Below are 25,126 nucleotides of genomic sequence, written 5' to 3' on the forward strand. Positions count from 1 at the left end.
AAGGTATAGTGCTTACTCCTTGGAGCTATATTGAAGCGTAAAATTGGTTGAAGATCACAATGCGTTTCGAATGAGAACACATTTTATTCTAACTATTTTTTATTTATTATAATGAATTGTTTATGAATTTTTTGTTGTCTCTATCAGTCAAATAAAATGGATCATTCCTCTGGGAAGAACCCAATGAAAAAATTTCATCATATCCCTTCTCTTTCTAAGATCGTTCTATTTCGTCTATTATTTCATAGGGATAAACGATATACAAATAAGTTAGAAAATATATTTCTTTTCTACTATTAATAATAATAACTAATAAAAGTAAAAGAGACCTTCGGATGACTAAATATAAATACTAGCAAGTCTCATAGTAATGACTAATGACTGGTCACATGGTTTGGAATAGAGTAATAGTAATATATTCTATGTAAGATGTAAAGTGTCTTCGTTTAGGAACTTCTAATTAAGATATGAATACATTAGGTTGTAGAAAAAAGAATTGCATCAATTCAAAGCCCCTCAAAAAGATTTTATAAGATTAAAAAGGTCCATTAAGTGCCCCCCAGCTATGTCATAATAGATCCGAACACTTACCCCATATCGATTTCCAGATGATGAATAACTAAAGAAAATAGATAGATGGGAGATAGAAGATTAAAAACTAAGTCTAAACATCTTTCATAGGTTCACTAATTACATAACTATTGGTGGGTCTCCTTGTATGTGTTGTCCAAAAAGGGGAGGACTTAATGATTATTCGTTCACCGGAACTAGAAGTTAAAATTTTGGTAGATAGGGATCATCAAAACTTCTTTCGAGGAATGGGCCAGGCTAGGTCATTTCTCAAGAACAATAGCTAAAGGACCAGATACTATCACTTGGATCTGGAACCTACATGCTGATGCTTGTGATTTTGATAGCCATACCAATGATTTGGAGGATATCTCTCGAAAAGTATTTAGTGCCCATTTAAGCCAACTCTCCATCATTTTTCTTTGGCTGAGTGGTATGTATTTCCACGGTGCTTGTTTTTCCAATTATGAAGCATGACTAAGCGATCCTACTCACATTGGGCCTAGTGCCATGGTGGTTTGGCCAATAGTGGGTCAAGAAATATCGAATGGTGATGTAGGCGGTGGTTTCTGAGGAATACAAATAACCTCTAGTTTTTTTAGCTTTGGCAAGCATCTGGAATAAGTAGTGAATTATAGCTCTATTGTACTACAATTGGTGCATTGGTTTTTGCAGGCTTATTAGTTTTTGCTAGTTAGTTCCATTATCACAAAGCGGCTCCAAACTTGGCTTGCTTCCAAGATGTAGAATCTATGTTGAATCATCATTTGGCAAGGCTACTAGGACTTGGGTCTCTTTCTTGGGCAAGGCATTAAGTACATGTATCTTTACCAATTAATCAATCAATGCTGGAGTGGATCGTAAAGAGATTCCACTTCCTCATGAATTTATCTTAAATCAGGATCTTTTGGCTCAACTTTATCCCAGTTTTGCTGGCGGAGCAACCATTTTTTTCACCTTAAATTGGTTAAAATATGCAAAATTTCTTACCTTTCATGGAGGATTAGATCCAATAACCAAGGGTCTATGGCTGACTGATATAGCACACCATCATTTAGCTATTGCAATTCTTTCCTAATAGTAGGTCACATGTATAGGACCAACTGGGACATTGGTCATGGCATAAAAGATATTTTAGAGGCTCATAAAGGCCCATTTACCAGCTAGGGTCATAAAGGTCTATATGAGATCTTAACAACATCATGGCACACTTAACTATCTATTAACCTAGCTATGTTAGGCTCTATAACCATTGTTGTAGCTAACCATGTGTATTCGATGCCTCCTTATCCATATCTAGCTACCAACTATGGTACACAACTTTCATTGCTCACATATCACGTGTGGATTGGTGAATTTCTCATAGTTGGTGCTGCTATGCATGTACCCATTTCTATGGTAAGAGACTACGATCCAACTACTCAATACAATGGTCTATTAGATCGTATCCTTAAACATCGCGATGGAATCATATCACATCTCAAATGGGTATGTATATTTTTAGGCTTTCACAGTTTTGGTTAGTATATTCATAATGATACTATAAGTGTTTTAGGGCATCCCCAAGATATGTTTTCAGAAACTGCTACACAATTACAACTCGTCTTTACTGAATGGATACAAAACACCCATGCTTTAGCACCTAGCATAACGGCCCCTGGTTCAACAACAAGTACCAGTTTAACTTGGGGGGTGGTGATTTAGTGGCCGTTGGTGGCAAGGTTTCTTTGTTACCTATTCCATTAGGAACCGTTGATTTTTTGGTACATCACATTCATGCATTTACAATTAATGTGAGGGTATTGATACTTCTGAAAGGTGTTCTATTAGCTTGTAGTCCACGTTTAATACCAAATAAAGCAAATCTTTGTTTTTGTTTCCCTTGTGATGGGCCTAGAAGGGGGGGTTGAGACATGTCAAGTATCCGCTTGGGATCATGTCTTCTTAAGGCTGTTCTAGATGTATAATTCAATTTCAATAGTAATATTCCATTTTAGTTAGAAAATGCAGTCAGATGTTTAGGTAGTATAAGTGATAGTGGTAACTCATATCACAAGAGGCAACTTTCTACAAAGTTCCATTACGATTAATGGGTGGCTCTGCAATTTCTTATGGGCACAGGCATCCCAGGTAATTCAGTCCTATCGTTCTTCGTTATCTTCATATGGCATTTTTTTCTGAGGTAATCATTTTGTATGGGCTTTTAGTCTAATGTTTCTATTTAGCAGGCATGGTTATTGGCAAGAACTTTTTGAATGCATCTTTGGGCTCATAATAAATTAAAATTGATACGAACCTAGGACAACCTGCTCCTTAACCCGTATTGTATTAGTTCAGATCTAATTATGTTCAAGTTCTAATGGTCACCTTGACCCCTAACCAACTTGTGATTAGAAACCTTGGTATATAATGAAGATGCCACAATAGGTGATGGAAGGCCTATTGATAAGTCAAACTATAATACTCATTCACTAATGGTGTTTTAGGTGTTCAAAGTGAACAAAGAGAATTAAATCTTACAAAATAATTTTCTATGTATAATTCAAGCTTAATTATTATTTAAAAATAAACCTTTAAATAGGCTACAAGGTCATAAAATAAAACCCTAAAAACAAAGGGAAAATCGGCCACACAAAGTAGTTTCCTATGGTGGCCGAAATTCTCACTCCTTTCCTAATCTAATTTGCATTGATTAATTCATTTATTTTGAATTAGAAATTAATTAATTTAAAATGAAAATAATAAAATATTAACTTTCCTAAACTTATTTTTCCATTGAATAAATAAATTAAAACCAAAAAGTAATGATAATTTCCTAAAACCAAAAGTAGAATCAAATTAGGAAACTGATGTGATTCTGCCCAAGCCCGCTCAACCGATAACCCATTGAGGTGCTGACTCGACACGGATGAAGACTAGGCCAATCACAAAAGCTCAAATTAAGAGATTTAAGGACAAACTGGGAGTATTTATACAGGGGGTAATCAATCTCAATAGAGCTTGTCCATACTTGAAGATACAAAGCCTATTCTAAGCATCCAAGTGGTGGAAGCTGATACGGACCCAGGTCACAGTTTTGGTACATTTTTGGAGTCTGAGAAGCATGAAATGGTTCCAATGCTTTATGGGTTCAATAAATATGCCTAAGAGGTCATGGAATCAAGTTAAAGCAGCCTCAAATGCAAACAAAAATGGCTTGTATGGACAGCATCAACAATTTGGCCGAATTTGCTGTATTGCTTGCTGGATTTACTGTATTTTACTGTATTAGCCTTTTCTTATTTTTCCAAGCTTGGGCAATGTGTGGACCTTCATATTCAGCTTATTTGGCATCCTAAAACGCATCTAGAAGCTGATTTGGAGCTCAAAGAGGTCAAAGATTGATCAAAGTCAACTTAATCAAAAAGGCTAGCATTTTTAGTTTCCTAATTTGTTTTTACTTTTTGTTTTAGGAAACTACCATTACTTTTTGGCTTTTATTTATTTATTTTCTGGACAAATAAATTTAGGAAGGTTTTTATTTTATTCTTTCCATTGTAAATTAATTAATTCCTAATTTAATATAAAGGAATTAATTAATCAAACTTAGATTAGGAAAGGAAGTATACTTTCGGCCAACTTGGTTTCTTTATGTGCGTGGCCGGTTTTAACTAGGGTTTTTAGGGTTTATTTTGTTTCTTTCAAAGCCTATTTAAAGGCTTATTTATCAATAAGAATAAAACTTTGATTTTACTAAAAAAAATACTTGTGAGATTAATTATCTCTTTGTTCTTAGAGAACACCTAAAACACCATTAGAGAATTGGTTGTTTTAGCTTGACTTATCAATAGGTTTTCCATCCCCTATTGTGGCGTCTACATCATACCAAGGTTTATAACCACAGGTTGGTTAGGGGTTGAGTTCCATTCCATTAGAACTTGAACTTAATTAAAGATCTGGGTTAATATAATACGGGTTTAGGAGCAGGTCATCCTAAGTTCGTATCATTTGCTATCAGAGCTAAATTTTGTTCAGCTTTGATCTATCTTTATTTGCTTTATTTGTTTTTGTGTTATTCTGCAATTTTAGAATTAGGTTAAGGTCGCATCTATCCCATACACGCTCAGCATCTCTTTAAAAAAAAAAAAAAAAAAAAAAAACAAAAACTCATTCCTAGTTGAATTAGGTTTCTTTGTTTTACCATATCTTTGTTTCATTGTTTGTTGGTTGATTTTCATATTTGTTCTTGGTAATTTTTTTTTTTTGTGGATTTTTTCTTTGCTATTTTAGTCTTAAATATTTGCATTCATATATTTAAACCAAAAAAAATAAAAAAAACAAAAGGTGACTTGCGGCAACAACTTAAAAAAAAAAAAAAAAAAAACTGCACTTTTGTTCTTGTCACGAGTTTGGTGATTATTACGAGTTGGAATTGCAATTTTGGTAATTGTTCTTGCGAGTGAAAAAAAAGAAAAAAGGGAAAGCCGAATAAAAAAATAAAAATAAAAATAAAAATATTTCGGTTTGTTGGAGTTTGATTTGTTTGCTGGAAATTTGTTGGAGCTGCTGGCTTTTTGATTAGTTATCCAATATTTGAGTTGCTGGGGAATTATTTTTGCTGCTGGATATTTTGATTTTGGATGCTTAAATTATTTGGATTAAAATCAATTAAAGGATTTGATACAAAACTTGAATTACAAAGAACAACAACCAACAACTATTCTATAGTTTTGTTCAATTTGATTCTTGTTCGTATTTGAATTTCTTTTTCTGGAATTTTATTCTTGAACTCATAATCTACTACCATCTGGTGCAGTTTTCAAAAATTCCAACGTTTTCCCATTATTTTGTGTTTTCTAGTCTAGAAAGCCGAAAAATTAGGATTTGTTGGATTCTTTCGGTATTGCCTAGTGTGCAAACACGAGTGTCAAGACCTTGTTTGAGTGAAACACATGAGGGAGTGAATAATGTGAGGATTTATTTTATTTTTGCAGTATTTTACTAACATGTCAGATTCTAGAATAAGAAGAGGAGATCCACCCTTGAGGATCAATGAGGAAGAGTTCGTAGCATTCCATGGCAATGTCCGAGCTATCTGGAGCGGAGACCAAGTGGACACGAGAGCTGTTTTGGAGTCAATACAGCGGGTTAGTGCTCAAGTTGAGCATGTGAATCAAAGGATGGGAAGGCTAGAAGTTTCCCAAGGAATTTCGAACACAAGAAATAGGCAAGAATTCCATGGAGGACGAAGAGGTCGCCAGAGACTGAGAGAGGAATTTGATGAGGAGCCATTCGGTGGAGACTTTGAGGAAGGTATGGACGAAACTTTTGCTGTCCAAGATAGAGCTGACCATTGAAGATATAGGAGGGAAGAAATAGATGGCAATCTTAGCAATATCAAGATCAACATCCCACCATTCATGGGAAAAAATGACCCCGAAGCATATTTGGAGTGGGAAGAAAAGATGGAGATGATATTTGACCGCCATAATTGTTCAGAGGCTAAGAAGGTGAAATTGGCAGCAATGGAGTTTGGCCATTATGTACTCCAATGATGGACCAATAAGCAAAACACCTCAAGGAGAGTTGGTGATGACTTGATTACTACATGGCGACAAATGAAAGGAGCCATGAGGAAGCGATTCGTACCATCACACTATCATAGGTTGCTGCATCAAAGACTTCAATCTTTATCTCAAGGACATGGATCTGTGGAGGATTATTACAAGGAGATGGAGATGCTTATGATGAGATTGAACTTGAATGAAGATAGGGAAGCAACCATGGCAAGGTTTCTTGGTGGTTTGAATCATGACATAGCTAATCAACTAGAATTGCAACAATATGTGGAATTGAAGGAGATGTTGCATGTGGCTATTAAATTAGAGCATCAATTCAAGAGGAGGGGTGTAAGATCATGGTTTGGAGGTGTTTCCAACAGTGGAAGGTCCAATTCAAGAGGCTGGATGAACGATCCCATCTATGAAAACAAGCCAAAGCCAAAAGTCAAAGAAGAAAGTTCAAACCGGCCAAGGAAGGAGACTAGAATCAAATCTGTCCAAGCACCAAAGAATGAGGTAAAATTAGATCCTAAATATTCTAGAACTCATGATGTTGTGTGTTTTAAGTGCCAGGGACAAGGACACATCGCTAGCCAATGCTCAAATAGAAGAATCATAGCGTTAAAGGGCAATGATGAGCTAGAATCAGAAAGTGAAGAAAGTGAGGATGAAGCCAAGCAAGAGGAGCAGGACTTGGAGGATGAACCCGAAACCTTGCAAGCATTTTTAGTTTCCTAATTTGTTTTTACTTTTTGTTTTAGGAAACTACCATTACTTTTTGGCTTTTATTTATTTATTTTCTGGACAAATAACTTTAGGAAGGTTTTTATTTTATTTTTTCCATTGCAAATTAATTAATTCCTAATTTAATATAAAGGAATTAATTAATCAAACTTAGATTAGGAAAGGAAGTATAGTTTCGGCTAACTAGGTTTCTTTATGTGTGTCGCCAATTTTACATAAGGTTTTTAGGGTTTATTTTGTTTCTTTCAAAGCCTATTTAAAGGCTTATTTATCAATAAGAATAAAACTTTGATTTGACTAAAAAAAATACTTGTGAGATTAATTATCTCTTTGTTCTTAGAGAACACCTAAAACACCATTAGAGAATTTGTTGTTTTAGCTTGACTTATCAATAGGTTTTCCATCCCCTATTGTGGCATCTACATTATACCAAGGTTTCTAACCATAGGTTGGTTAGGGGTTGAGGTCCAGTCCATTATAACTTGAACTTAATTAAAGATCAGGGTTAATATAATACGGGTTTAGGAGCAGGTCGTCCTAGTTTCGTATCAAAAACTAACATACTAGCTTTTTGACTAAGTTGACTTTGACCAATATTTGACCAATTTGAGCTCCAAATCAGCTTCAATATGCTTTTTAGGATGCCAAATAAGCTTATCATGAAGTTCCACACGTTTCCCTTGCTTGGAAGAAAGAGAAAAAGCCAACTCAGCATAATACAGTAAAGCCAGCACAAAATACAGCGAAAACAAGCCAAATTTACTAACTGTCCGTACAACCCCTTTTTGGATGACTTTGAAGTTGATTTGACTTGATTCCATGTCCTATTGGACATATGTATTGAATCCATGAAATAGTGGAACCATTTCATGCTTCCCGGCCTCCATAATTGCACAAAAACCATTACCCGGGTTCGTACCGGCTTCCACCACTTGTATGCTCAAAATAGTTCTTGGATCTTCGGGTATTGACAAGCCATTTTGAATATGAATTAATCCCTGGATAAAGGCATCGAGATTTTCCTTAAACTTCTTAGCTTGAGCACTAGTGATCGGCCCCGTCTTCAGCTGTATCGAATCGGTACCCCTGCAGATTGTCGATTGAGCGGGTTCCGGCAGATTCGCATCAAAAAGTTGTTCCTACTACTCAGCCTAGAGCCTTGAGCATTGTCCAAGGACGTGCTGTAGGAGTAACCCATTACCTTCTGGGTGGAATTACCACAACGTGGGCATTTTTCTTCGCAAGAATGATTGCAGTAGGATAATGGCTAGAAGGATTTGAAAGGCATTATGGCATTAAGATTTCCAAGGTTTAGCTAAGGCTTATCTCAAGACCCCACTACTCATCGTATCTGGTTTGGTATTGCTACTGCACATGACTTCGAAAGTCATGATGATATTAATGAGGAACGTCTTTATCAGAATATTTTTGCTTCCCATTTTGGGCAATTAACAATAATTTTTCTGTGGACTTTTGGAAATCTATTTCATGCAACTTGGCAAGGAAACTTTGAGGCATGGATACAGGACCCTTTATGGGTAAAACCTACTGCTCATGCAAATTGGGATCCTCATTTTAGTCAATCGACTGTGGAAGCTTTTACTCACGCCGAGGGGGGGGTGCTTTTGGCCCAGTGAATATCACTTATTTTGGTGTTTATCAGTGGTGGTATACAATCAGTTTAAGTACCAATGGAGATCTTCATAATGGAACTCTTTTTTTATTATTTCTTTCTACCATATATTTAATAGCCGGTTGGTTACACCTACAACTGAAATGGAAACCGATCATTTTTTTTGGTTTAAAAATGTCGAATCGCACCTCATTCATCATTTATCTGGACTATTTGTAGTAAGTTCCTTGGCTTGGACAAGAACATTTAGTTCATGCTGCTATTCCGAGAGCCAGAGGGGAATACATTCGTTGGAATAATTTCTTAGATGTATTGCCGCACTACCAAGGATTAGGCCCACTTTTTACAGGTCAGTGGAATCTTTATGCTTAAAACTCCAATTCCAGTAGTCATTTATTTGGTACCTCCCAAAGGGCTGGAATATCAGTCAGCCATAAACGCAAAGTTTATGGCTGACTGATATTGCTCATCATCATTTAGCTATTGCTTTTACTTTCCTTATTGATGGTCACATTTATAGAACTAATTTCAGGATTGGGCATAGTATAAAAAACCTTTTAGAAGAACATATTCCTCCAGGGGGACAATTGGGGCATGGACATAAAGGTCTTTATTACACAATAAATAGTTCGCACGGATTGTACCAACCTTTGCTGATTCCTTCACATCCTTGGGTACATTTGTCTATGGATTTTATTCTTGGTTTGCCTTGGTCAAGGATAGGTAAGGATTCAATTTTTGTTATTGTAAACAGATTTTCTAAGATTACACATTTTATTGCATGTAATAAAACTGATGATGCATCTAATGTAGCTAATTTATTTTTTTAAAAAATTGTGAGGTTACATGGAATGCCTAGGACTATTGTTTTGGATAGGGATGCTAAGTTCTTAAGTTACTGTTGGAAAATTTTGTGGGCTAAGTTAGGTACTAAGCTTTTATTTTCAACTACTTGTCATCTACAAACTGATGGACAAACCAAAGTAGTGAATAGAACTTTGTCTCCATTGTTGAGAGCATTAATTAGTAAATTTGAGAAAGGGGGAGGATTGTTTACCACATGTTGAATTTGTTTATAATAGGTCTTTGCATTCAGCAGCAAAATTTACTCCTTTTGAAATTGTTTATGTTTTAATCATTTGATTCCATTAGATCTAACACATTTACCTTTAAGTGAACGTGCTAATCTAGATGGGAAATAAAAAGCTGATTTTGTTAAGCAGATTCATGAAAAAACTAAGGCAAATATTGAGAGGAGGACCGAGAAATATGCAAGAAATGCTAATCATGGTTGAAAACAAGTTGTGTTTGGTTGCACCTAAGAAAGGAAAGGTTTCCAGAATAGCAGAAATCAAAATTGGTGCCAAGAGAAGATGAACCTTTCCAAGTTTTGGAGCGGATAAATCACAATGCTTACAAACTTGATTTGCCAGGTGGTGTAATATTGGTGCTACATCCAATGTTGCTGATTTGTCTCCTTTCGGTGCAAGTGATGACTTTGATTTGAGGGCAAATCCTTTTCAAGAGGAGGGGAATAATACGAATCCACCTGAGCTCGCACAACCGACAACTCGCTGGGGTACTGATCCGATGCAGATGAAGACCGGGCCGATCACTAGGGTTCAAGCTAAGAGGTTTAAGGACAACATTGCTGCCTTTATCCAAGAAGTAATTCATTCTGAAAAGGGCTTGTCCATACCAGAAGATAAAAGACATGTTTTAAGCATCCAAGTGGTGGATGCTGATACATCGGACATTTTACATTAGACACCCATACATCGGACATCTAATGATACGAACCTAGGATGACCTGCTCCTAAACCCGTATTATATTAGCCCGGATCTAATTATGTTCAAGTTCTAATGGTCACCTTGACCCCTAACCAACCTGTGATTAGAAAAACTTGGTATATAATGAAGACGCCACAATAGGTGATGGAAGGCCTATTGATAAGTCAAACTAAAACACTCATTCACTAATGGTGTCTTAGGTGTTCAAATGAACAAAGAGAATTCAATCTTACAAATAATTTTTTGTATCAAATTCAAGCTTCCTTCTTATTGAGAAATAAGCCTTTAAATAGGCTATAAAGCCACAAAATAAAACCAACAAAACCAAAGGGAAAATCGGCCATACAAAGTAGTTTCCTATGGTGGCCGAAATTCTCACTCCTTTCCTAATCTAATTTGGATTAATTAATTCATTTATTTTGAATTAAGAATTAATAATTTACAATGAAAATAATAAAATAATAACTTTCCTAAACTTATTTTTCCAGAAAATAAATAAATAAAAACTAAAAAGTAATGGTAATTTCCTAAAACAAAAAGCAGAATCAAATTAGGAAACTATAACACTAGCTTTTTGACTAAGTTGACTTTGACCAATCTTTGACCAAATTGAGCTCCAAATCAGCTTCAATATGCTTTTTAGGATGCCAAATATGCTTAATATGCTGTCCCACACATTGCCCATGCTTGGACGAGGAAGAAAAAACCAACTCAACAAAATACAGTAAAGCAAGCACAAAATACAGTAAAAAACAGGCCAAATTTGAAGCTGTCCGTACAGCCCCTTTTTGAATGCCTTTGAAGCTGCCTTGACTTGATTCCATATCCTCTTATACATATGCATTGATTCCATAAAGAGTTGGAACCATTTCATGCTATCCGTTGTCCATATTTGCACCAAAACTGCTACCCGGGTCCGTATCGGCTTCCACCATTTGTATGGTTAGGATAGGTCTTGGCTCTTCGGATATGGACAAGCCCTTTTGAGTATGCATTATTCCCTGGATAAAAGCAGCAATAACATCCTTAAACTTCATAACTTGAGCCCTAGTGATTGGCCCGGTCTTCATCTGTATCGAGTCAGCACCCCAGTGGGTTGTCGGTTGTGCGGGCTAGGGACGCATCACATCACAGACCACCGGGAATTATTAATACTGATTTTAATAATAATAAATAAATTATATACTTTTTCTATTGTATAATTATTTAAATTATTTTAAAATAAAATATAAAAAATTTATAAAATATAAAAGATTTTTTTTGTAATAAGTATTTTCTATACTAATATAGAAATAATAATATATTACATTTCTATATTAAATATAATATTAATATTAAATACATAATAATTATATACACATATTAACATACATTAAATATACAATATATATTAAATATATGGAAATAATATATATGCTAGATTATAGTTATATTACAAGTACTAAGTGTATTAGAGCGCCTCTTATTCAAATTATTCAAAAGATCTTTCTTGGCATGGAAATCTAAAAATATATGGAAATAAATTGCGTTTAATAGGATTTGAACCTATACCAAAGATTTAGAAGACCTCTGTCCTATCCATTAGACAATGAACACTTTGCATTCCAATTTTTTTATATTTATTTTCTTTTCACATTTATTATTCGGACGAAACGAATATGTGAAAGAATTATGGGAATTACCTATTCAACTATGCACTACATTAATTATATTCATTTTGTTTATATTTCTATAAAACATATTTATTAGAAATTTGATATTTTAATGCATATCAAAATATATAAAGACATATTAGATATAAATATCTATTAGACATATAGATTTATAGGTTTCGACTATAAAAAAGAAATATTGAAAAACATTGAATAGAGATTAGAGAAAGTAAGCACAAGCAGGCAGCCGGAATCGAACCCGCATCGTTAGCTTTGAAGGTTAAGGGTTATAATCAACATTGATTCATCATTGTTAATGTCTCTAATTCAAAATTGAACATGAAACTTCGGTTTCATTAGGCTCCTTTATGGAAGATAAATAAATCTCCATAGGGTAGGAGTACCTGGTTGATCACCCAACAAAATAGTTTTTTAAAAAATGACTCAGCTTATGCATCCAATATTTACACACTTCGAGGTGTAAATCACTTGATACGAGATGAAGGAATCTTATCTCACCATGTATCTTAGTGAAAGCACCTCCCCTTATCTTTATCCAGCTTTTCCATCCCCTGGTTCTATATTTTAGAGCTACTTCATACCTCGGACCCTATAGAAAAAGGAGCACAATTACATCGATCCTCTTCTTACAGTTAAATGTGTAGTCGAAGTCAAGGAAGCAATCTCATCAATGTGAGAGAAAGAAGCTTAACGTGTTTTCCCCTTCAAATGTCTATGCTAGGGCTATCTCTACTCGTGAGTAAGATACTATGTCCTAACTAAGCTGTAGTCCCATAATGCTCATGAATCCTCTACCCTTGCTATTGATTTTAAATTGACCTAAGAAGCTATTCCCACTGCCAATTGACGAAACTACCAAGGATTGTGATGTGATTCCGCCCGAGCCTGCTCCACCGATAACCCGCTGGGGTGCTGACTTGACACGGATGAAGACTAGGCCAATCACAAGAGCTCCAATTAAGAGATTTAAGGACAACCTGGGAGTATTTATACAGGGGGTAATCAATCTCAACAGAGCTTGTCCATGCTTGAAGATACAAAGCCTATTCTAAGCATCCAAGTGGTCGAAGCCGATACGGACCCGGGTGACGGTTTTGGTACGTTTTTGGAGTCCGGGAAGCATGACATGGTTCCAATGCTTTATGGGTTCAATACATGTGCCTAATAGGTAATGGAATCAAGTTAAAGCAGCCTCAAATGCAATCAAACAGGGCTTGTATGGACAGCATCAACAATTTGGCTTAATTTGCTGTATTACTTGCTGGCTTTACTGTATTTTACTGTATTAGCCTTTTCTTATTTTTCCAAGCATCGGCAACGTGTGGGACTTCATATTCAGCTTCTTTCGCATCCTAAAAAGAATCTAGAAACTGATTTGAAGCTCAAAGAGGTCAACAATTGATCAAAGTCAACTTGATCAAAAGGCTAGCATTTTTAGTTTCCTAATTTGCTTTTACTTTTTGGCTTTTATTTATTTATTTTATGGACAAATAACTTTAGGAAGGTTTTTATTTTATTCTTTCCATTGTAAATTAATTAATTCCTAATTTAATATAAAGGAATTAATTAATCAAACTTAGATTAGGAAAGGAAGTATAGTTTCAGCCAACTAGGTTTCTTTATGTGTGGTGGCCGGTTTTCTTTATTTTTAGGGTTTTATTTCGTGGCTTTGTAGCCTATTTAAAGGCTTATTTTTCAATAAGAATACAACTTTGATTTGATTAAGAAAATACTTGTGAGATTAATTATCTCTTTGTTCTTTGAGAACACCTAAAACACCATTAGAGAATTGGTTGTTTTAGCTTGACTTATCAATAGGTTTTCCATCCCCTATTGTGGTGTCTACATTATACCAAGGTTTCTAACCATAGGTTGGTTAGGGGTTGAGGTCCATTCCATTAGAACTTTAACTTAATTAAGATCCGGGCTAATATAATACGGGTTTAGGAGCAGGTCGTCATAGGTTCGTATCATTTGGTATCAGAGCAAAATTTTGTTCGGGTTTGATCTATCTTTATTTGCTTTATTTGTTTTTCTTTTTGTGTTATTCTGCAATTTTAGCATTAGGTTAAGGTTGCATCTGTCCCATACACGTTCAGCATATGTTTAAAAAAAATAAATAAATAAATTCATTCCTAGTTGAATTAGGATTTCATAGTTTTACCGTATTTTTTTGTTTCCTAGTTTGTTGGTTGTTTTTCATCGTTGTTCTTGTTGATTTTGGTTTTTGTTGATTTTTATTTGCTGTTTTAGTCCTAAATATTTGCATTCATCTATTTAAAAAAAAAAAAAAGGGTTTGCGGCAACATTTAAAAAAAAAAAAAAAAAGAGAATAGGTAAAGACGAATAAAAAAGAAAAAAGAAAAATATTTCGGTTTGTTGGAGTTTCATTTGTTTGCTGGAAATTTGTTGGAACTGCTGGTTTTTTTTGATTATTTATTAAATATTTGAGTTGCTGGGGAATTAACTTTGCTGCTGGATATTTGGATTTTGGGTGCTTAAATTATTTGGATTAAAATTAGTTCAAGGATTTGATACAAAACTTGAATTACATGAACAACAAGCAACAACTATTCTATATTTTTGTTCAATTTGATTCTTGTTTGTATTTGAATTTCTTTTTCTGGAATTTTATTCTTAAACTCATAATCTACTACCATCTGGTGCAGTTTTCAAAAATTCCAACGTTTTCTCATTATTTTGTGTTTTCTTGCCTAGAAAGCCGAAAAAAATTAGGATTTGTTGGATTCTTTCGGTATTGCCTACTTTTTTCTTCTGTTTTGTTGATAAGTTTAATTAAAACATACTAGTGATCTAATTGCTGTTTGTGGGTGTTTTAATTAGAACTTTGAGATAATTCATTGAGTGGAAAAAGGCAGGAGTGTGTGAGCTTAAAAGAGGATAAAAAGCCGAAACAAGTGTGCAAACACGAGTGTCGAGTCCTCATTTGAGTGAAACACGTAAGGGAGTGAAAGTGTAAGGTCCTATTTTATTTCTATTGCATTATTATACTAACATGACAGAATCAAGAATGAGGATAGGAGAGCCACCTTTGAGGATCAATGAGGAGGAGTCCGTAGCATTCCATGGCGATGCCCGAGCTACCGGGAGTGGAGACCAAGTGGACATGAGAGCTGTTTTGGAGTCAATACAGCGGGTTAGTGCTCAAGTTGAGCATGTAAATCAAAGAGTGGGAAGACTATAAGCCTCACAAGGAATGCCAAACACAAGAAATAGGCAAGAATTCCATGGAGGACGAGGCCGAGGACGAGGAGGTTGCAAGAGACCGAGAGAGGAATTTGATGAGGAACCATTCGGTGGAGACTTTGAGGAAAGTATGGATGAAACTTTTGCTGTCCAAGATAGAGCTGCCCGTGGAAGATATAGGAGGGAAGATACAGATGATGATTTGGGAAATATCAAGGTTAACATCCCACCTTTTATAGGTAAAAGTGATCCCGAAGCTTATTTGGAGTGGGAAGAAAAAATGGAGATGATTTTTGACTGCCACAACTATTCGGAAGGTAAGAAGGTGAAGTTGGTAGCAATGGAGTTTGGCCATTATGCACTCTAATGGTGGACAAATGAGCAAAGTACCCAAAGGAGAGTTGGTGATGACTTGATTACAACATGGCGACAAATGAAAGGAGCCATGAGAAAGCGGTTTGTGCCATCCCATTACCATAGGTTGCTGCATCAAAGGCTTCAATCTTTGTCTCAAGGAAGTAGGTCCGTGGAGGATTATTACAAAGAGATGGAGATGTTAATGATGAGGCTGAATATGAATGAGGATAGGGAGGCAACAATGGCAAGATTTCTTGGAGGGTTAAACCGTGACATTGCCAACCAGCTTGAATTGCAACAATACTTGGAGTTGGAGGAGATGTTGCATGTTGCCATTAAGCTTGAGCACCAATTCAAGAGGAGGGGTGTTAGCATACAGTTTGGAGGAGTTTCTAGCAGTGGAAGGACGAGTTCAAGTGGCTGGAGGAACAATCCCATCTATGAAAGCAAGCTAAAGCCGAAAGTCAAAGAAGAAAGTTCAAACTGGCCAAGCAAGGAGACTAGAACCAAATCTGTCCAAGCACCAAAGAATGAGGTAAAATTAGATCCTAAACCTTCTAGAACTCATGATGTTGTGTGTTTTAAGTGCCAGGGAGTAGGACACATTGCTAGCCAATGCCTGAATAGAAGAATCATGGTGTTAAAGGACAATGACGAGCTAGAATCGGAAAGTGAAGAAAGTGAGGATGAAGCCAAGCAAGAGGAGGAGGACTTGGAAGATGAACCCGAAACCTTGCAAGCATCCAATGCTGAATTAAACTTGCTTTCTAGGAGAGTACTTGCTGCATACAAAGATGAGGATGAAATTCAAAGAGAGAACGTCTTCCACACCCGATGTGAAATTCAAGGTAAGATTTGTAGTATGATTATTGATAGTAGAAGTTGTACTAATGTAATAAGTAACCTTGTAGTTGATAAATTGGGCTGAAAAACAATAAAACATCCTGAGCCATATAGATTACAATGGCTTAATTATAGTGGTGAGATGAAAGTAAACAAACAAGCCAAAGTAAAATTCAGTATAGGTAGATATAAGGATGTAGTCTTATGTGATATTGTACCCATGATTGCTGGACATATACTATTAGGTAGGCCATGGCAATTTAATAAAGATGCTACTCATTTTGGTCGAGAAAATAGTATTGTTTTCAGTTTAAAGGGAAGAAGGTCAAGCTGGAACCATTATCTCTTAAAGAGGTTTGCAAAGACCAATTACAAATGCAATAAAGGATAGAAGCCGAAAAGCTTAAGGAAAAAGCAAGTATGGCACCAACGGCTTCACCATTTTTCCAAGAAGGTAAGAATGAGGTTGCTGATCAAGGTAAGATTTCTAAGACTCATATTGAGTGGAAAGATCAAGGAAAAACCGAAAGAGTGGGGAAAGAAAGTGGCAACCCGAGAGTTTGGAGAAGGAAGGGAAATCCGAAGGTTTGTACCAATCCAAGGGGGAAGAAGAAAAAGAAAGAAAAGAAAGGTCAAGTAGCAAATTTTATTTGAGTTTAGGGGATATTAATAATGTTATTGAGTGTAAGAAACCTTTGCTGATCATGATTTATAAAGAAAATTATTTTAATGATCAAACTAACTTTGAAGAACTTGGATTGCCAAGTTCAATGATTTCTCTTTTGAAGGAATTTTGAGATGTCTTCCCAAATGAAATTCCAATTGGACTACCATCCAATCAAGAGGGAAAAGGTGAGCTTGCTGTCCAAGGTAAGTCTTCTAATACTCAGGTTGTGTGGAAAAAGTTTAATAAAAACAAGAGTGAAAAATTTGGTGCAAAAGCCGAGAGTGAGGAAGGTGAGATGGCCGTGAGTGAGAAAGGAAAAGCAAGACAAGAAAGGAAAAATATAAATTTTTATCTTAGCTTTGGTGATGTTAATAAAGTAATTATGAATAAGAAATCATTACTGACCATGAATTTTAAAGATACTTATTTAAAGATGTCTTTATTGCATAGAACTTTATCTGCATTATTGAGAGCTTTACTTAGTGGCAATTTAAAAATTTGGAAAATATTGTTTGCTAACTTTAAAAAGTGTAATTTTTACCATAATGAGCATGTATTTCTAGATTTTTTTGTAATAGTGTTTGACCCAGGAGAATTGGTTTGGTTGCACTTACGAAAGGAAAGGTTTCCTAATCAAAGAAAGTCAAAGCTCATGTCGCCTATGGATGAACCTTTTCAAGTTTTGGAGCCGAATAACAAGAATGCCTGCAAGCTCGCTGTACCGAGTGAGTATAACATGAGTGCTGCATTTAATGTTGCTGATTTAACTCCTTTGCTGCAGGTGATGATCTTGATTTAAGGGCAAATCCTTTTCAAGAGGAGGGGAATGATGTGATTCCGCCCGAGCCTGCTCCACCGATAACCCGCTGGGGTGCTGACTCGACACGGATGAAGACTAGGCCAATCACAAGAGCTCAAATTAAGAAATTTAAGGACAACCTGGGAGTATTTATACAGGGGGTAATCAGTCTCAATAGATCTTGTCCATACTTGAAGATACAAAGCCTATTCTAAGCATCCAAGAGGTGGAAGCCGATACGGACCCCGGGTGACGGTTTTGGTACATTTTTGGAGTCCGGGAAGCATGAAATGGTTCCAATGCTTTATGGGTTCAATACATATGCCTAATAGGTAATGGAATCAAGTTAAAACAGCCTCAAATGCAATCAAATAGGGCTTGTATGGACAGCATCAACAATTTGGCCGAATTTGCTGTATTGCTTGCTGGCTTTACTGTATTTTACTGTATTAGCTTTTTCTTATTTTTCCAAGCATCGGCAACGTGTGGGACTTCATATTCAGCTTATTTGGCATCCAAAAAGAATCTAGAAGCTGATTTGAAGCTCAAAGAGGTCAACGATTGATCAAAGTCAACTTGATCAAAAGGCTAGCATTTTTAGTTTCCTAATTTGTTTTTACTTTTTGTTTTAGGAAACTATCATTACTTTTTGGCTTTTATTTATTTATTTTCTGGAAAAATAACTTTAGGAAGGTTTTTATTTTATTCTTTCCATTGTAAATTAATTAATTCCTAATTTAATATAAAGGAATTACTTAATCAAACTTAGATTAGGAAAGGAAGTATAGTTTCGGCCAACTAGGTTTCTTTATGTGTGGTGGCTGGTTTTCTTTATTTTTAGGGTTTTATTTCGTGGCTTTGTAGCCTATTTAAAGGCTTATTTTTCAATAAGAATACAACTTTGATTTGATTAAGAAAATACTTGTGAGATTAATTATCTCTTTGTTCTTTGAGAACACCTAAAACACCATTAGAGAATTGGTTGTTTTAGCTTGACTTATCAATAGGTTTTCCATCCCCTATTGTGTCATCTACGTTATACCAAGGTTTCTAACCATAGGTTGGTTAGGGGTTGAGGTCCATTCCGTTAGAACTTGAACTTAATTAAGATCCGGGCTAATATAATACGCGTTTAGGAGCAAGTCGTCCTAGGTTCGTATTAGATTGCTCCACTATTACTGCAAGCAATGGAATCATTTACAAGCACACTCATTTAAAAGAAGTGAGTGGTAAGTTGGTGTCACAATACCCCAGCCTTTGCTTCATTTCAATAGTCCGAATGAGATTCGAGTCTATATTTTCTGATGTCAACATCATCCCCCAATTCCAAACAAGTAAGAAAAAAGGATTTATAATTGTAGTCAATTCCTTTCATCTAGCCTACTTCATTGAAAAGTGGTCGCGGCGAATCCCTTCTGATACAAACAAAGGACAACCTATGCCTAAACCCATATTATATTAGCCCGGATCTAATTATGTTCAAGTTCTAATGGTCACCTTAACCCCTAACCAACCTGTGATTAGAAATCTTGGTATAATGAAGACACCACAATAGGTGGTGGATATCCGATTGATAAGTCAAACTAAAACACTCATTCACTAACGGTGTTTTAAGTGTTCAAAGAGAACATAGAGAATTCAACCTCACAAATAATTTTTTGCATGAATAATGTACTGATTATTATTGATAAAACAAGCCCTTAAATAAGCTCAAAAGTTACAAAATAGAACCCTAATTAACTAGGTAAAACCAGCCACCAAATAATAGGAAACCTACCTTGGCCGAAATTCACCCATTTCCTAATCTAATTTGGATGGATTAATTCCTTTATTTTTGAATTAGAAATTAATTAATTTACAATGAAAATAATAAAATAATAATTTTCCTTAGTTGATTTTTCCAGCAAATAAATAAATAGAAACCAAATAAAAGACTAATTTCCTAAAACAAAAAGTCAAAATCAAATTAGGAAACTAGTTGACTAGTTTGACTACTAAGGTATCTTTGACGAATCTCCAGCTTGTTTGGGCTCCAAATCAGCTTCCATATGCTATTTAAGATGCAAAATATGATTAATAATGATTCCCACACATTGCCCCTTGATTGGAATAAGTCAAAGAAGAAGAAAAGTCAAAGTCAGTGGCTAAACAACACATTTTCGGCCAAATTGAGATGCTCTCCATACAAGTCCTTTTTAGATGCTTTTGATTCTTCCTTGGCTAGATTACATGTCCTCTTACTGTTATTCACCGAGTTAATGAAGTTTTGGAACCATTCCATGCTGCTCGAAGTCCAAATTTGCACGAAACAGCTATCTGGGTTCGTATCGGTCTCCACCAGTTAAATGCTTAAAACGGGTCTTGTATCTTCAGGTACCATCAAGCCCTTTTGAGAACTAATTACTCCCTATATAAAAGCATCCAAGTTGTGCTTAAATTTCTTAGTTTAAGCCCTAGTGATCAGCCCAATCTTCATCTGTATCGGGCCAGCACCCTAGCGAATTGTCTGTTGTGCGGGCATAGGTAGATTCTCATAATTCCCCTCATCTTGAAGAAAAGTTACCCTCAAATCTAAATTATCACCTGCAGCAAAAGAAAATATGCCAGGAACAATAAATGTAGCATTCAAATTATACTTACCTTGCAAATTAAGTTTATAAGCATTTTTATTGATCCGTTCCAAGACGTGAAAAAGTTCATCCCCTCGTGGCATAAGCTTTGACTTTTGTTGTTATGGGAACCTCTCATTTCTTATGTGCAATCAAACCCAATCTCGTAGATCAAACACTATCATAACAAATCCTAAAAATACCAGCTGATTTCGACAAAAATCACATATTTTAAAGTTAGTGAATAATCCTTCCCAAATTTTCAAATTTCCACTAAGTAAAGCTTTCAATAATCAAGATAAAGCTCTATACAACAAAAACATCTTTACATAAGTGTAACAGCCCAGACCACCCGCATCAAGATATTGTCCGCTTTGGGCCCGGCCCGCACGGTTTTGCTCTTCCCGACCCCAGTACAACGGTGGATCACAGGAAAAGGCCTCTTGAAGGGAAATGTATCCACACGCTTATAAGCCATGCTTCGTTCCCCTTTCTAACCGATGTGGGATGTCACAATGTAACAGCCCAAACCACCCGCATCAAGATATTATCCGCTTTGGGCCCAGCCTGCACGGTTTTGCTCTTCCCGACCCCAGTACAATGGTGGGTCACAGGAAAATGCCTCTTAAAGGGAAAGGTATCCACACGCTTATAAGCCATGCTTCGTTCCCCTTTCCAACGGATGTGGGATGTTACAATCCACCCTTCTTAGGGCCCAGTGTCCTCGCTGGCACATCGATCCAGGTCCGGCTCTGATACCACTGTAATAGCCCAGACCACCCGCATCAAGATATTGTCCGCTTTGGGCCCGACTCGCACAGTTTTGTTCTTCCCGACCCCAGTACAATGGTGGGTCACAGGAAAAGGCCTCTTGAAGGGAAAGGTATCCACATGCTTATAAGCCATGCTTCGTTCCCCTTTCCAACCGATGTGGGATGTTACATAAGCATCTTTATAAATCATAAACAGCAATGGTGTCATACTCAAAATTTCTTTATTAACATCACCAAAACTAAGATAAATTTTTCTTATTTTTTTCTCCCTTTTCTTTCTTTTCCTTTTTTCCTCTCGGATTGTCCCTCACTCTCGGATTTTTCCTGCTTTCTTGCATTCTCGGGTTTCTCTTCCTCTCTTACTCCACTCTTGGATTTTTCATGTCTTTTATCACTCTCGCCTTTTCTCTTTCTTTCCCCTCAATTTTAGGTTTGGAACACTTACCTTGGACAGCAAACTCTGACCCACATTCTTGGATGGATTGTGAAGTTGTGGGTGCCATGCTTGATTTCTCCTTGATCCTTTCAGCCCCCCTCTTTTGTTGTATTTGTAGTTGATCTCTATACACCTCCTTGGGGGTTAATGGTTCCAGCTTGACCTTTCTACTTTTAAATCTAAAAACAATACAATTCTCTCGACCATAATGAATAGCATCTTTATCAAATTGCCATGGCCTATCTAATAGAATATGGCTGGTATGCATTGGCATAACATGACAAACATCCACATATTTATCTATGCTGAAATTTACTTTGTCTTGTCTATTTACTTTCATCTCACCACTATTATTAAGCCATTATAATCTATAAGGTTCGGGATGTTTAATTATTGCTAAGCCTAATTTATCAACCACAATGTTACTAATTATATTTGTAAAACTTCCACTATCACTTATCATACTACAAAACTTACCTTGGATTTCACATCAGGTGTGGAAGATGTTTTTCCTTTGAACTTGATCCTCATCCTCGTAAACAGCAAGTACCCTCCTTGTAAACAGGAAGTACCCTCCTTGAGACCAAATTTAGCTCAACATTTGATGTATTTAATGGTTCGGCCTCATCGTCAAGTCCTTCATCTTCTTGTTCAATTTCAGCCTCACTAGCCTCACTTTCGGATTCCACCTCTCCATTACCCCTAATTACCATTATCCTTCTATTCGGGCATTGGCTAGCTATATGTCCTCTACCTTGGCACTTTAAACAAATAAATTCTCTTGAATTGTGAGGCTTAGGTTCAGATTTTACCGTACCTTTAATGGCTTGGGCAAATTTGGGTTTAAATTCTCTTCTCGGCCGGTTGGTAGCTTCTTCACCAAGTTTCGACTTCAGCTTGCTTTCATAAGTGGAATTGTTTTTCACGCCACTTGAACTTGTCCTTCTACTGCTAGAAACTCCTCCAAACCGTGTGCTAACACCCCTCATCTTGAATTGGTTCTCAAGCTTAATTGCTACATGCAACATCTCCTCCAATTCCAACTATTGTTGTGATTCAAGCTAGTTGGCAATGTCACGATTTAACCCTCCAAGAAATCTTGCCATTGTTGCCTCCTTATCCTCCCTCATGCTCAACATCATCATGAGCATCTCCTTCTCTTTGTAATAATCCTCCACAGACCTAGTTCCTTGAGATAAAGATTGAAGCCTTTGATGCAGCAACCTATGGTAATGGGTGGCACAAACCATTTCCTCATGGCTCCTTTCATTTGACGCCATGTCGAGATTAAATCATCACCAACTATCCTTTGAGTATTTTTCTCATTGGTCCACCATTGGAGTGCATAATGTCCAAACGCCATTGCTGCCAATGTGACCTTCTTACCTTACGAATAGTTGTGGTAGTAAAAAATCATCTCCATTTTTTCTTCCCATTCCAAATAAGCTTCGGGATCACGTTTACCCATAAAAGGTGGGATGTTAACCTTGATATTTCCCAAATCATCATCTGTATCTTCCCTCCTATATCTTCCACAGCCAGCTCTATCTTGGGCAGCAAAAGTTTCGTCCATACCTTCCTCAAAGTCTCCACCAAATGGCTCCTCATCAAATTCCTCTCTCGGTCTCTCGCGACCTCCTCGTCCTCGGCCTCATCCCCCATGTAATCCTTGCCTATTTATTGTATTCGGAATTCCTTGTGAGGCTTCTAGTCTTCCCACTCTTTGATTCACATGCTCAACTTGAGCACTAACCCATTGTATTGACTCCAAAACAGCTCTCATGTCCACTTGGTCTCCACTCCCGGTAGCTCGGCCATCGCCATGGAATGCTACGGACTCCTCCTCATTGATCCTCAAGGGTGGCTCTCCTCTCCTCATTCTCGATTCTGTCATGTTAGTATAATAATGCAATAGAAATAAAATAGGACCTTACATTTTCACTCCCTTGCATGTTTCACTCAAATGAGGACTCGACACTCGTGTTTGCACACTTGTTTCGGCTTTTTCCCTCTTTTAAGCTCACACACTCTTGCCATTTTCCACTCAATGAGTTATCTCAAAGTTCTAATTAAAACACCCACAAAACAGTAATTAGATCACTAGTACGTTTTAATTAAACTTATCAACAAACAGTAAGCAAAAAGTAGGCAATACCAAAAGAATCCAACAAATCCTAATTGTTTTTCTTTCTAGACAAGAAAACACACAATAATGGGAAAACGTTGGAATTTTTGAAAACTGCACCAGATGGTAGTAGATTATGAGTTCAAGAATAAAATTCCAGAAAAAGAAATTCAAATACGAACAAGAATCAAAGAGAACAAAAATATAGAATAGTTGTTGGTTGTTGTTCTTCGTAATTCAAGTTTTTGTATCAAATCCTTTAACTAATTTTAATCCAAATAATTTAAGCACCCAAAATCCAAATATCCAGCAGCAAAAATAATTCCCTAGAAGCTCAAATATTGAATAAATAATAATAAAAAAAAAACCAGCAGCTTCAACAAATTTCCAGCAAACAAATCAAACTCCAACAAACCGAAATATTTTTTTATTTTTTTTATTATTCGGCTTCACCTCTTTTTTTTCTTTTTCACTCGCAGAACATAAACAACTGCAGTAGCAAGAATAATTACCAAAATTGCAATTCCAACTCCAAAACAAACACCAAACCCGTGACCTTCAAATAAACACAAATGTGCAATTTATTTTATTTTATTTTTTTTTAATGTTGCCGCAAACTCTTTTTTTTTTTTTTTAATATATGAATGCAAATATTTAAGACTAAAACAACAAAGAAAAATCAACAAAAACCCAAATTAACAAGAACAATGATGAAAAACAACCAACAAACTAGCAAACAAAAATATGATAAAACTAGGAAATCCTAATTCAACTAGGAATGAAATTTTTTTTTTTTTTTAAAGATGCAGAACGTGTATGGGATGGATGCAACCTTAACCTAATGCTAAAATTGCAGAATAACACAGAAACAATAAAGCAAATAAAGATAGATCAAACCTGAACAAAATTTAGCTCTGATACCAAATGATACGAACCTAGGACGACCTGCTCCTAAACCCATATTATATTAGCCCGGATCTTAATTAAGTTCAAGTTCTAATGGAATTGGCCTCAACCCCTAACCAACCTGTGGTTAAAAACCTTGGTATAATGTAGACGCCACAATAGGGGATGGAAAACCTATTGATAAGTTAAGCTAAAACAACCAATTCTCTAATGGTGTTTTAGGTGTTCTCAAAGAACAAAGAGATAATTAATCTCACAAGTATTTTCCGTATCAAATCAAAGTTGTATTCTTATTGAAAAATAAGCCTTTAAATAGGCTTTGAAAAAAACAAAATAAACCCTAAAAACCCTAGGACAAACCGGCCACACAATGAAGAGTTCTAGCTTGACTGAATCTTTCCTTTTCCTAATCTAATTAATTAATTCCCTTATTTTCAATTAGGAATTAATTAA

The 25,126-nt window shown here is 36.0% G+C and overlaps 1 pseudogene; it reads left to right on the top strand.

Annotated features, from left to right (window-relative positions):
• The first annotated feature begins 746 nt into the window (after window positions 1-746).
• Window positions 747-8,118, top strand: LOC132800067 (photosystem I P700 chlorophyll a apoprotein A1-like; annotated as a pseudogene).
• Window positions 8,119-25,126: the final 17,008 nt, after the last annotated feature.

The sequence above is a fragment of the Ziziphus jujuba genome, chromosome 11 (assembly GCF_031755915.1).
Source record: "Ziziphus jujuba cultivar Dongzao chromosome 11, ASM3175591v1".
Taxonomy (NCBI): domain Eukaryota; kingdom Viridiplantae; phylum Streptophyta; class Magnoliopsida; order Rosales; family Rhamnaceae; genus Ziziphus; species Ziziphus jujuba.